The sequence below is a fragment of the Gopherus evgoodei genome, chromosome 3 (assembly GCF_007399415.2).
Source record: "Gopherus evgoodei ecotype Sinaloan lineage chromosome 3, rGopEvg1_v1.p, whole genome shotgun sequence".
Lineage (NCBI taxonomy): Eukaryota > Metazoa > Chordata > Testudines > Testudinidae > Gopherus > Gopherus evgoodei.
The window spans coordinates 144,496,284-144,509,356 of record NC_044324.1 but is presented as its reverse complement, the minus strand read 5'-3'; the positions used below and the strand labels follow the sequence as shown (position 1 = coordinate 144,509,356).

The window sequence follows — 13,073 nt, the reverse complement described above, 5'->3', positions numbered from 1 at the left end:
CAAAACGTCTGTTAGTCTATAAGGTGCCACAGGATTCTTTGCTGCTTTTACAGATCCAGACTAACACGGCTACCCCTCTGATACTTGAGCACACCTAGAGGATCAACCCCTGCTGGGGAGATAGGATGGGAACATCTAGCTAGAGAGTCCTGCCAGGCTTTGGCAGAGCGCGGACCAAATTGTTAGCTGTGGGGGTGTCATCAGGATTTAGATGGCTTTGTGCAGGTCCTCTGGCAGAAATTTACATGCCCAGGAATTAGGCATCTACAGGGTTAGGTGGCACTTTTGTGAATGTCAGTGGCCCCTAAATGTTGGGTGCCAAAGAGGCAGTTAGCTGCCTAGGCACCTTTGTGAATCTAGCTCCTGGTTTCTAATGGAGAGATATCAGATCTGATTTATCCAACAGGGGAATTTAAATATAAAACAAACTATAGTTTAAATGCCTCCCTTGCTAGAGATAACAAGCCACTGCATCTTCAGTCAATGTAGAGAAACTAGATCTTGGGCCAAAGAAAGCCTAGGAATAGCTTTATGTTGCATTTCTTTCCCTCACCCATTGTGAATGAAGATTCCAAACAGGCAGCTCTAGACGCTTTGCTGCCCCAAGCACGGAGGGTCCACTGGTCCAGTGGCTTCGGCGGACCTCCTGCAAGTGTGCCTGCGGGAGGTCCGCCAAAGCCGTGGGACCACTGGACCCTCCGCAGGCAAGCCGCCGAAGGCACCCTGCCTGCCGCCCTAGCGGTGACCAGCAGAGCGCCCCCGCAGCTTGCCGCCCCAGGCACGCACTTGGAGTGCTGGTGCCTGGAGCCGCCCCTGAATCCAAAAACAACCTATCTGGGTGAGGGATACTTATGCCAAATTGCTTTCCTGACATGATTTCCTTCTCCTCCCTTGAGTAAGACATATTATATTCAAAGGTGGAAACAAGAATTGGTTTCTAGATGTGCAGTCTTTCCACAAAATATGGACAATCCAGGAGCCCAGGAGAAAGGCAGTCCTCCATGTTTCAGTCACATTTCTGTGAATTTTGACTCTCCATAGATGTTTTCTGGAGACATTTAGAGAAAACCTCACTACTAACTCTGATGCAGCAGATATACTTTAAAGGGACATTTTCCACATGAATCTCTCCCTTTTGCCACTTTAAAAAAAGGTCCTATCTTTTACTAACGTAAAGGAGTTGCTGTTAGTGCTCTAGAAACATGGCTCCTTGCCATCACTAGATGGTGATGCGGACCAATTCCTAAAGTTACAGTTGTACTTTGATATAGTGAACAATTTAGCATTTTTGTTATTTGTTATAAGAGATTTATGTGACTATGTTAAAGACAAAAAAATAGGCAATGGTCAAACATTTTCAGATGTGTCAGGTAATTTGGGATGGCAGGATTTTTGGCTGTCCAATCTGAGATAACTGAAAGGGCATATGATCTTCAGAAAGGTCTGAGAACCCACCCTCTGAAAAATCAAACCCTATTTAGGGTGTCTCAGATTGAGTCTCCCAAACTCACTATGGAAAGATTTTCAAAAGTGACCTTCTTTATCTTGCTCTTTTTCTGTTTAAAAGTGCTTAGGTATAATAATAGGTTCCATACAAACTCCTGAAGTAGATAAATATATCAATTACTGAATATTTGTAGTTTGAAGAAGGAAACAGTGGAAACTCACCAAAAAAGAACTAGAAAGAAAAAACTTGGAGGCACTTTTCGGGAATCATTCAATAGCACCAGCTTCAGGTGTCCTCATTTGGATCCTGATGGTACAAAGCATCTTTTTTTGCTGTTTGTTGATCTTTTTTATATTGTAAAATCTTTGGCGGCAGGAACTGCCTTTTATTCTTCAGTGCCTAGCACAAGATGCTACCATAATACAAATAAGAACCCTTGGTTTGGGGATGAAGAGAAGAGTCTATAATTGGAGGATTCTTGATTTAGACAGACTGACATGATAAGAGCTCTAAAGTGAATTGAGTAAACTTAAGAAACTGGAGCTATGAGGATTGTGTTGCCCTAATTTGCAATCAGGGAACAAAAGGGCCGGTCTCTTCACAAAAGTCAGCATTGAAACTGGATGTGAATCAGGAGAATCTTGTTCTGATCTTTAATCCAAATACGTTTACCATGACTCCATGAAGTGTGGAGCATAGAGAGAAGACTGTAAAGAGGGATTGTGGGCTGGAGCTTGTTAACAGCAAATTAATGGATTGTGGTAGGTGTGTTGCAGTGTTGTGAAGTGAAGTGAAAGAAGTGTTCCATTCCTTGTATGGGCATTTAACAAACTCACCCATGCTACTAGAAATGGAATGCAGAATCCAGTACAAAGAGGTTATACTAACAACAATTTATATTTATAAAATTCTTCACTTATTAATCTAATTTACCTTTGACCATTTATAATTTTTGCCTTTTCCATTTCAGTCATATCAGGCAATTAAAAACAGGCTGGTTAATTTAACTTTTGTACCCTGACAGTTTCTAGCCAGTAGGGCTGGTCAAAATATTTCTAAATACAGAATGTTGACAGTTTCTCATTGAAATTTCAAATTTTGACAAAGTTCAACAATTGTGAACTTTTAATTCCATTTTTGAGCAGGCATGAGAGTCATTTTTATTGTTTGGTTGTGATCTAGAACAACCCTGGTATGTCCATGTTCACACCTTCACAGAGAAATGTTTAAATACATTTGATAAAATGGTGTACTATTAATTTTTTCAAAGCATCATGAAAACATCGCCTTCCCCCTCTATTAGAATAAAAGTCTAAATTGTAGGCCTTAAACTTGGACCAAACTTGAAAGTGGTCCAATAAAAGGCATTATTACTTCAACCATCTTGTCTCTCTAATATACTGGGACTGACACAGCTGCAACTACACTGTATAATGCACCTTAAGCAATTAGAACTAATGCACTATATCCAATTGACTGTTTGGTAATTTTACCAGTTTCCATGAATCACTTGGTAAAAGCATTTTTCAAAGCTTTAGACATTCCACTAAACCATTGATATGGATGCAATCCATTTGAAAAAGCACATTTAAACTATGTACATTTCTTACTGTTAAATAAGACAGTTTTGAATGAAATAGTTGAATACCCTTGTTTGCAAGCCATCTAGACGTCAGGTGCAACAGCAATGCAATGCAGAATATGCCTGAAGAAGGAAACTTTATGATTGATGTATATTTCAGTAATTAGTGTTCTCTGTATATGGTAATAAGTGACTTATGTTGCTAATTTAATATCAAAGCAAAGATTAAATGTTTGAACCACAAGTGACACATTCTCAAGTTACTGCACACATGACTATATACAAGTGCTAAACTTTCCAATGTTGTAATATTATATGAAATTAAATCAACATTGATCTACTTCATGAATAAATACTGTAATTCTTTGGAAGAAACCAGATAATCTAACAGCATCTGAGTAGAGTATCTTTGTTGTACTTCTGTGTTTGGAAGCTAGAAGTGGGCTAGCATTAGTTATTGGATAGTTTGGGCAGTATACCAACTTCTAACAGTTTTAACATCCATTCCACCTAGTGACTTAGAAGTGAAGGCAACTGGTGGGAGAATATTGTATTTGCTGAAGAACTGCCTTTAACTGGGGCAATATTTTCTGATTTATGTTTTGCTTCAGACTAACGAGAGGTTATCACCAAGTCACCTGTGCTGTAGCTTCATTCTATGCTTTATGATCAGTACCCTTCCTAATATTTTTAGTTTCAGTTCCATTCACCCTTAGCAGGGTGGTTGCATTTGGCTCAAGCAGAAGTTAGTGTACCATATGAACAGCTGGTAGCCACTGTAGTTACTAAGCATCACTATCAGACATTTCATGGGAATAGTAAACTGCATACTTGTCTGATTCTCCTCTTGCTTAACACTGGGTTTATTCTAATGTAACTCCACTGATTTAAATGGAGTCACTCCTGATTCTCCATAGCTCTACACGTTAGTCATTTGCAGCTGTGCAAAGTGGATGTAACACTACTGTTGTGAGGGATAGCATTTTACACCCATTTTGCACAGACATAAATGATTACATAGAGTGCCAGACAATGAAGAATCAGGTCCAGTGTGATTTACATCCCTTGCAAGCTTTTTTTTGCCCTCATACCATTCCCATTGTTGGCTTGTTTTTTTGTTTTTGTTTTTAATTTCACTTCAAATTTTCAAAACCCAAATGAAGTATACAGATATGTTTATCATAATTAGGTATTGGTTGATATCCTTTTCTTTCAGGAATCTGGAGGTTGCAGAGGTTAAAACAACACGCCTGCTATATTTACACTAAAGTTGTGTTTTTCATCTTTATCTTGAGGATCTGAAAAGTAGCTTGTCATGTGGTAGAGGTATATGTTTGCTGATGCTTAAAGTAAAGTGCAGTGCTAGATTTAACCAAACCAGCCTTTGAAGTGCTTTTAGATTGAGTGACTTATAGATTTTGCCTGTCTGCTCTTTAAAATTATTTGTAGTGTTGGAATTTATCTTTGCTTTCTTGCTTTATTTAATTTATACATTGCTAGAAGTGTGTTTGACCTGAAAGTCTGTCTGATGACAGAACCATCCATCTAAAGCCTGCTAAGATATATAGGTAGACAACTGGTTTTCTGCCTGCATTTCATTTTAGTGCTAGACAAACCATATATACAGCAAGCCCAGTTCTCTCTTGGTGAAGTGTTCAGAATTTTTGAGTCAGGAGAAAATATCAACCTCCTACACTCCAAGAGGAGTGGATTTGAATGTGCATTTTTAAAAGAAGGCACCAGGTATCTGAAGCAGAACAGAACTTATAACCATGAAAGAGGGTGGTACTGATTATTTTCTGTAGTCCCCCTGCTTCTACTCCATGGTGCCAACTATGGGTGTAAGTATTTTTCTGAATAGAGTTGGAGCTAAGAGATGTACTTAAATGGTCTGCTGAATCAGGGTCTTCTTGCAGACAAAGAAGAAGCAAGAGGTAATGCAGGCTATCAAAAAAGGATCTTGCTACCAATTAATGTAGAGCGACCTGACCTTATCAGAGCCGGTTGCTAACCAGTTAGGAATTACAAATTTAAAACAACTTGACTAAACCCAAACTATTTTAGGCACTTGACCCAGTCTAAACCATCTGGATAATGGCTGAGCACTGGAACAGCAGAAGCTATTGCAATCTCAGGGACTAACAGTGGACATGGAATTCTGTAGACTTGGGTGGGTGGGTGATCCACCTGGGAAAAGGGGGGAGAATGGGTGGGTGACTATTAAAACTGACAGATGGGAGACACCTTTGCCTGTCATTTCATGACTTCTCAAACTAAAAAAATTTACATTTTCATTATCTACTGTAATCATTTCTGCCACCCCAGAATCTCTACTCATAGTTATGAGTAATTTAATTACATGTGCCTCAGACGCTTGTATACAACCTAGCGATTTTATTATTCTGTTGATTTTTTAATTTAGGATTATGTCCTTGTAATAAATGTTTACATGATGCAATAAATGCAGAGCATAATCTCTGGCTATGTGAAACTAGCTATAATTCTGTAAAGAAAATAACTTAATCAGGAAAACATTAAGCTTGATCAGGGCTGGACTAAATCTCCTGTTGGCCCAGGGCTATTAGATTTTGTGGGGCTCCTGTAGTCAAGTCTTTTTCCTGGGAGGGAGTTTGGTGCAGGAAGGGGCTGGGGCAGGGGATTGGGATGCAGGAGGGAGTTCGGGGTTTGGGAGGGAGTTTGGGTGTAGGATGGGGAGGGGATGCCTCAGGGCAGATAGGGGGAGCTGCGGCGAGGGGGAGGCGCAAGATGGAAGTTTCGCCTAGGGTGCAAAACATCCTTATACCGACCCTGGTTACAGCAAGGTATGACAGTTCTCTGAGTCTCAGTTTACTGCAGACACAGATTATTCAGGGCAGTGGTTCCCAAATAGTCTGTGAAACATTGGTGGCACATGGAGCATTTGTTGGTGAACTGTGGAAAGCTGGCATGTGACATGATGCTGGCTTCTCCTCCTTGTTCCCAGAAATGAAAGAACACTTTCTTAAAAATGGAGGGTCCAACTGATACCACTCAGAGTGAGTGAAGGTAATTTATGTTGTGAAGGGTCCCACTGATTTCAGCAGAGCTGTTCATAGGGTAAGGTACTACTCATTGTGAGTAAGGCTGGCAGAATCTGATCATCAGTGATTAAAACAGACATATTTTGATGAATATGGGATGCTCAGTAATGCATAATGGTTTGTATCCCCAAATGTGGTTTAGGTACTTCCCCACAGAAATACAGTCACATCTATGATTGCAAGTCATGAAGGATGAATGGGTCTGATTGATGAACAGTGGAGCAACCATCACAGGAACAGTCTCCTAGATGGCCTGGGAACCCCACTGGGAAAAATCAATGTAAGTCAGAAGGAAGACTTCACACCTGGGCCCTGTAACAAAAACATCATAGAGCAATATGGTAATAGGGCTGACACATGCACAGGGAAGGTGAGAATTTAGATACAATCCCTGAGAGAGTTTCTGGGAGACAGAGACTAGGCTGCATCCCAAGAGCTCCTTGGCTTCCTAAAATAATTGAAGCTAATTCTGTTCTAGTAATTTAAGAGGAAACCCTGCCTAACTTAGGTTGTAGCTAAATGTAAGATTAGATGAGATTCAATATGCTTGCCGGGTGTTTGTTGTTTTACATCTTTTCTCTAACATTTTGTTCCAAGGGCTAAACAACAATGCTTGGTTTTAAGATGGCTGTTAGTCAATACATTAATAGTCACAGGTTCCCAAACTAAGGAAATATAGATGCCCCAAAGCCAGTCAGACCCACAGTGTAATTAGGACCTGATATACAAAGAGTACTTATAGCTAGGTCTCGGTTTAAGAATGGAAGCATAATGTGATTTCATCCCAAGCCCGATAAAGGCAAGAGGTCCAAGATCTGAGGTGGGTGCTCTCAGAGGCAGCAGAGGGACAGCTAGTTCTGAAACAATGACACAGACTATGAGCAAGAACAAATTGTTCCGTAGTCTCTGACTTACTGGTTTCTCTCTAGGTACCAGTGAATAAGTTGAATTCTCTGCAGAACTACATGATAAACATAATGAGAAAAATTGGATTGTGCTTATGTCAGATAGCGGAGCTAGATCAGAAGGGACAAAACCTTCATTTTACTGCAATCATTTTATCTTATAGTGTAATTAGAAAATTTAATTTCCTTCTTATGATTGCAAAGTTTATTGTAATACATTTTGCAAGTATTATCACAGTCTCATAATTCAATCCTTGCTGCTTTTTTTTTTTACTTTATATTGAACATGAGTTGAATTTGGATACAAAACTTCATGTTTTTATTAGTCTATAATGATACTGAATTAGAACCTGTAAAGACAAATCTCAAGTCTAAAAGGTACCCACATCAATTTTTCCCCCTCAGCCTTTTGATTAGGAAATGCTATACAACTTATCCGTGGTGAGATCTAATCAGAAAGCAATGCCAATAGCTATGAGCCTCATACAATTCTGCCCATATATTTATACACATTTTCAAAAGGAAAAAAGTCTCCTCATTCATTGAAGTATAAGGGAAGATTCTTCACCTGGAGTTCATTTGCTGTATCTAGCCCTTACTCTGTTTTATCACATTGCAGTAGGGACTGGATCTTGCATTTCTCGTGTGCTCAAAACTCGCATCCAAATGGGTGGGTGTTTTGGGTGTCTAAGGCATGTCAGAAAAGTAAGTTCTAATAATTATTTACTTCTAATCCCCTGAAGGATTAATCATGAGCAAAGCCAGAGAAGTTTTGGTGAAGGTTGTCTTACCACTTTTCTATGCCATCCTCTGGCTCAGTGTTTCTCAATGGATTGGTCCGTGGACCGGCGCCAGTCCCTGAGATCTCCCTGACACAGTTTAGGAAGGCAGCAAGGCAGTCTCCGTATCAAAAAGATGGAGAAACACTGCCCCTAACTTACTTGCCTTTTTAAACTTCAGATGTAGACAGAGCCAGTGAAGAACCAGAGAACTGCATTTTCATGACCCTTGCTCGGTTACTCCAAACTCACGATGGCCAAGACCGAACTCAACCTTTTACTTCTCGCCTCTTATGTCCCTCTGCATTTAGGAAGTGACTAAATGCCATTGCTTTTTCTGCCACATTTTTTAAAGAAGTACTTTCATATCCATCTTGATGCCTATATCACTTGTCCATACCCTGATCTCTTCCTCTATGACTGCTGCAACCTCAATCCCCTCACCCTTCGGTCCACCCAAAATACTTTTGTCAAAATAACTTCTCAATTGCCACTTATGTCACATCCCACCTCCCTTTGACTCCTTCCACTTGCTCCAGACTACATTGCATGTTGAAGTTCTTGTCCACCCCCTCCCCCTTTTTTTTTCTAGTGAGAGAAGTATCTGTTACTGGGATGCTAGCATTTATTACAGAGCACGGCACAGTCTATTTGAGGGTTTTCTCTAGAGACAGAAACTCTGATTCAGCAAAGCACTTAAACATGTGTTTAACTTTGAGAACAGTTTTGAGGCTTTTTGGGACTTAAACACATGGTTAATTGCTTTGCTGAATCAGTGCCTGTGTGACTATCCTGCCAATGAGGCAAATGAGCATATGGAACTTCTAGAGCTTGCAGTTCAGATTTGAGAGGGACGACAAGTCACTCTTGGTCTTGCAAGTGGGTCTCTGCATCTCCTCTGCTTCTGTTAAATGCACAGATATTCAACTTGTTACCATTTCCAAGATTAGACTTTCAAGGCATCACATTACTGTCATGGTATTCTATCCCCAATCTGAACCTCAGAGTCCAAAAAATGGGGTACCAGCATGAATTCCTCTAAGCTTAATAACCTGCTTAGATCTGATACACTGCCACCACTCAAAAAATTTATAGTGTTTTGGGGCATTCTGGTCCCCCCAAAAACCTTCCCTGGGAACCCCAAGACCCAAATTCCTTGAGTCTTACAACAAAGGGGAATAAACCATTCCCCGCCCCCTTCTCCTTTCTTCTCAGGCTTTCCCTCCCTGAGCTATCCTGGAGAGATAGTCAGATTCAAGCTCTGTGAATCTAAAACAAAGGGATTCCACCCTTCTCCCCTCCCTTCTCCTTCCCTGTTAAGTACAGACTCAATTCCCTTGAGCCTCAACAAGGGGAAAAAAATCAAACAGGTCTTAAAAAGCAAAACTTTTAATAAAAAGAAAGAAAAAAGTAAAAGTTGTCTGTAATTTAGATGGTAAAAGTTACAAGGTCTTTTAGCTTATAGACACTAGAGAGAAGCCCCCCCCCAGCAAAATACAATTTAAAATACTTTCAGCAAACTACACATTTGCGAATACAGAAAACAATCAAAAGACTATAACCACCTTTCCTACTTAATACTCACTATTCTGAATATATAAGAGACTGTAGCAAGGAGATTGGCAAGAAACCTGGCTGCACGTCTAGTCCCTTTCAGGACCCAGAGAGAACTAAGCGAAACCCAAAAAACACAAACAAAGGCTTCCTTCCACCAAGACTTGAAAGTATCTTGTTTTCTGATTGGTCCTCTAGTCAGGTGTTTTTGGTTCCCTGTTTGTTAACCCTTTACAGGTAAAAGAGACATTAACCCTTAACTATCTGTTTATGACAATTACTGATCCTCAACCTACAACTGACCATGTCTCCTACCGTTCTCTGTTCCAGTGATGTCAGCTGCCTTCATTTGTTTCGCCTGCTTGGAAACCCCCAGGCCTCTTTTCATGTTGCCTGTCTGTGTATGATGCTCTCCCTTAAATCTGTTCACCAGGCCAAAGTTTCTTCATTCAAATCTCTCAAAAAATTCACTTCTTCAGTGTCTCCTATTGTATAGGGGAAGTGAGTTCATGCAACTAAGATATTTACTATCTGAACAAGAGGTGTAGAGTGCCTTATTTAAATAATCAGATTTTATTTCTGTAACCTTTGTCCTTCCTTTGTTATTGTCCCACTTTGTTTGATTTCTTGTCCTCTCTTGTTCTGTCACATCTGAATTAGTTTATATGCCCTTTTGGGTAGAGATCAGCTCTCTGTATTTCTCTGACGTGTGTAACAAAGGATAACGTGCTCAAAAATTAATAAGTAAAAGGCAGATCTGCTGATATGCTTTACCTAATAGCAAAATGCTTTTGTTTAAAATCAATGTGTACAATAGCTAGGAACTATTTAGGATTAGGGAAAAAAAAAAAAAAGGTCACCCACCTTAAGCTCTTGGTTTGACTTCTCCCTCACAGAAAAACCAATTATTTTTATTCCTAGATCTGTGAAGTTCTCTGCAACATAAGCTCTTAGTAGATTGCTTAAAATCCAAGAGGGAAATCAAACTAACATGTTCATTCAACTCCAACCATGACTCACTGGGTGAGCTTACAATATCTGAACTCTCTGGGATCCATGCAAAGACACTTTCTAAACATTTCACAAACTTAACCTAGTCAAAAAGGTAACTGTCAGTTTTGACAAAAACATAATTCCAGAGGCCAAACAGCAACAAAAACCAACAAGACTTCGTTAGGTTGTTTTACTCCTTTATTACTAAAACCCATACCACAAATTATAGGCAATGTCTCTTTATATAGTGTGATGAGGCCAGGCCAGATGGCTACAGTAAAGTACTGAGAAACAGGTATGTTAGCCCCAGGCTAAACAAATCCCTAGTACCCTGGTAACCAAAATGGAGCCGTGTGCACGGGCGTGTACTTGGCGCGGTTCACCTCTGTCCCTAGCACCTGCCCTTTCTGTGGTGAGAAGGAGACCTTGGCGCACATTTATTTGGAGTGCGCCAGGTTGCAGCCCCTGTTCCGGCTCCTCCTGGATATTTTCTTGCATTTTTGGTTGCACTTTTCCCCTCACCTTTTTATCTACACGCTCCCCATCCGTGGCCCCACAAAGTCGCGGGATCTCCTTCTCAGCCTCCTTTTGGCCGTGGCCAAACTGGCCATCTGCAACACCAGGGTGAGGAGGTTGGCCGACGGGATTTCCTGTGACTGTAGGGCCTATTTCCGTTCCTCCGTCTGTTCACGCATCCGGGCAGAGTTCCTCTGGGCGGCGTCCACTGGCCCCCTTGACGCCTTCGAGGAGCAGTGGGCGTTGTCCGGGGTTCTCTGCTCGGTGTCCCCATCAGGTTCCCTTCGTTTAGCCCTATGACCTCACTCCCGATCCTGTTTTTTCATTAGTTGTCCCCCGTAATTACTTGGTGTCCCAGACCTGTGGGTCCTCCCCTTCGGCTGGGGGGAGGCCCTTTAGAAGTGGGCGGGCTTTGCCCGCCCACCCCTGCTGGATGCCAATAGGACCCTGATAACCAAATGGCAGTTGCTCCAGGTTAATCAAGGCACCTGGGGCTAGTTAAGATCTTTCTAGAAGGCAGTGGAGATAGCTACTTTAATTAGAACACCTGCAGCCAATCAGGGCACCTGGGTTTAAAAAGGAGCTCACTCCAGTCAGGCAGGGAGAAGCCAGAGGAGAAGGAGTGTGTGTGAGGAGCTGGGAACAAGAGGGCAAGGAGCTGAGAGTGAAGGAGTGTACTGCTGGAGGATTGAGGAGGACAAGCATTATCAGACACCAGGAGGAAGGTCCTGTGGTGAGGATAAAGAAGGTGTTTGGAGGAGGCCATGGGGAAGTAGCCCAGGGAGTTGTAGTTATCATGCAGCTGTTACAGGAGGCACTATAGACAGCTGCGATCCACAGGGCCCTGGGCTGGAACCTGGAGTAGAGGGTGAGCCTGGGTTCCCCCCCAAACCTCCCAACTCCTGATCAGACACAGGAGGAGCTGACCCAGACTGTGGGCTCCACAAGAGGGGAAGATCACTGAGGTGAGCAAATCCACCAATAAGTGCAGGACCCACCAAGGTAGAGGAGGAACTTTGTCACAACAGGCAATCTGAGATTTTTGTTTCCTCCTTGATTATTTTAAATTTAGCATCTTCAGGTTGCTATTGGTAATTAATTAGAATCCTTGAAATACAGGATTATGTTGCATAATAAACAAGAATAAAACATCCACAGTATTAAGCAATAATTACATTTTTCCTTATGTCACTTAACCCAGATCAGGGGTTGGCAACTTGTGGCATGTGTGCCAAAGACAGCACGCTAGCAGATTTTTAGTGGCACTCTGCTGCCAGCTGGAGTCCCAGCCGCCGACCCCACTCAGCCCACTGCCTGCATGGATGAATGGAACCCTGGGTCAGCAGCGGGCTGAGCAGGGATGGCGGCCAGGTTCCCGGCTGGCAGGAGCTGGTGGACAGAACCCCAGACAGTCAGCGGGCTGAGCCACTGCCGGTCTGGGGTTCCATCTGCCGGCCCCGTTCAGCCTGCTGACAGTCTGGGGTACTGGCTGCTGGCCCCTTGCCAGCCGAGGTCCTGGCCACCAGCCCTGCTCAGCCTGCTGCCGGCCTAGGATACCACTCTGCTCACCTCACTATGCTATTATTTACGTTACATACAATAATAGTTTAGATATATAATAGACATATAGAGAAAGACCTTCTAAAAACATTAAAATGTATTACTGTCAAGGGAAACCTTAAATTACAGTGGATAAATGAAGACTTGGCACCCCACTTCTGAAAGGATGCTCACCCCTGATCTAGATGGTCCCAACATTCCAGGACCCAATAAGGAAATTTTGACTCTTCAAACTGGAGAAAAAAAAAAAGAAGAGAAAACTACATCTCTACCCCGATATAACGCTGTCCTCAGGAGCCAAAAAAATCTTACCGTGTTATAGGTGAAACTATGTTATATCGAACTTGCTTTGATCTGCCGGAGTGCACAGCTTTTCTGCATTATATCTGAATTCATGTTATATCGGGTTGTGTTATATCGGGGTAAAGGTGTATTCTTAGAAGAGAACCACAGGATCTTACTGAATATGGATCAATGTGCTAACTCACAAAGATCAAGAGGTAATACTGATGGCGGTCTGCTGAATCACATCAGAGAACTGGATGAGTTATTGAAAAAAAGGTGTTGAAAAATTGGAAAAGGTGCAGAAGAGAGCCACAAAAAAGCCTTGAGGTCTGGAGAAAATGCCTGACAGTGAGAGATTTGAGAGTTCTAGCT

The 13,073-nt window shown here is 41.8% G+C and overlaps 1 long non-coding RNA gene across 1 annotated transcript in view; it reads left to right on the top strand.

The window, feature by feature from the left end:
- LOC115648787 overlaps positions 1 to 6,382 on the top strand; it is a 68,515-nt gene extending 62,133 nt beyond the window's left edge. The window contains exon 3 of the long non-coding RNA XR_003999668.1: positions 6,252 to 6,382. This is a non-coding gene — a long non-coding RNA (uncharacterized LOC115648787). The remainder of the gene's footprint in view (positions 1 to 6,251) is intronic.
- The last annotated feature ends 6,691 nt before the right edge of the window (positions 6,383 to 13,073 follow it).